General features: G+C 40.6%; 1 protein-coding gene across 2 annotated transcripts in view; it reads right to left on the bottom strand.

Annotated features, from left to right (window-relative positions):
• Positions 1-958, bottom strand: part of man1b1a (mannosidase, alpha, class 1B, member 1a) — a 20,789-nt gene extending 19,831 nt beyond the window's left edge. For both annotated transcript variants that reach the window (XM_032540371.1, XM_032540372.1), the window contains exon 1: positions 657-958. The gene's annotated coding sequence lies outside the window, so the exon portion shown is untranslated. The remainder of the gene's footprint in view (positions 1-656) is intronic.
• Positions 959-1,060: the final 102 nt, after the last annotated feature.

The raw sequence follows: 1,060 nt of genomic DNA, 5'->3' as shown, positions 1-1,060 counted from the left end.
ATAAAGGAAACGCATTGAATGAGAAGGTGTGTCCAAACTTTTGGCATGTACTGTATATACAGTTTGTATATCTTACATCACAGTCGAGATACAAACTTAGATGCATTCATCAACCCCTTCAGCACCATGGACAGCTGACGTGCAAATGGACGTGCGCTTTCTCTTCAGTGATGTTTTAGGAAACGTGTGAGGAGCCCTTAGAAAACGCCCCTAATATCTAATATCGATGGTTACCGTGAATAAGAATTGGGCGTAACAGTGATGCTCCTTGCAGTGGTAACAGTCTTTGTAAGAAAGCTTGACCAGAGATTAGCTAGCGTTCCAAGTAAAAACAGCTTCCACGCAAAGCCAATAGGTTAGATTCTTTAAGTCTTGCCGCTAGTTACTTTAATCAAAAGTACAGAGTACACTTTACAATATTATTATTTTAGGAATTCACTTAAAGAGAAAATTATTGCATATAAGTCTTGTAAAATAACGTTATCGTTATTATTAAAGTAGAGACACGAGCTTTTCCAGCAAAGCAAGCTAATTGTTACCTTATTTTGCTACCTAGCTATTTAGCTAGTAACACCCCTGCTCACACGGACACCTTGTTTGAACACACGGACAAAATCACTAACAAATGGTCATACTTTAAGCTGCCTCCCCCTCACCTTTGTGCCTGGTTGGTTGCCTTACAGCGTCGTTATTCTCCTGAAAGCTAAGCAGCTGTTAGCTAGCTATGAGAGGCTAGCTTGCTTCTTCGGCTTCTTACTGAATGGAAAGCGGCACTGCTCGGCAGTCAGAGGAACCAACATGTAAGTCCGTCCGACTGTCACACAAGACCACCGGCTGCTACATGAAATGTTAAATAAATAAAACTCAGGAAAACATGGCTAAAGTTCACGTTAGCGAACTAGCAAACAGAAACAGATGCGGAAAAGCAAGAGCTGACGAGTGATGCTGCGCGTCATGTGACGTGTCCACGTGTTGTGACTGTATGGGCATTAACCCTTAACAAGCCTTCAACACCATAGACATAATAAAGTTTATATATATATACATATATATATATATA

Source organism: Etheostoma spectabile, chromosome 16 (assembly GCF_008692095.1).
Source record: "Etheostoma spectabile isolate EspeVRDwgs_2016 chromosome 16, UIUC_Espe_1.0, whole genome shotgun sequence".
NCBI classification, from domain to species: Eukaryota; Metazoa; Chordata; class Actinopteri; order Perciformes; family Percidae; genus Etheostoma; species Etheostoma spectabile.
Note: the sequence above shows the minus strand (reverse complement) of the source record. Positions and strands in the feature narration are given on the sequence as shown.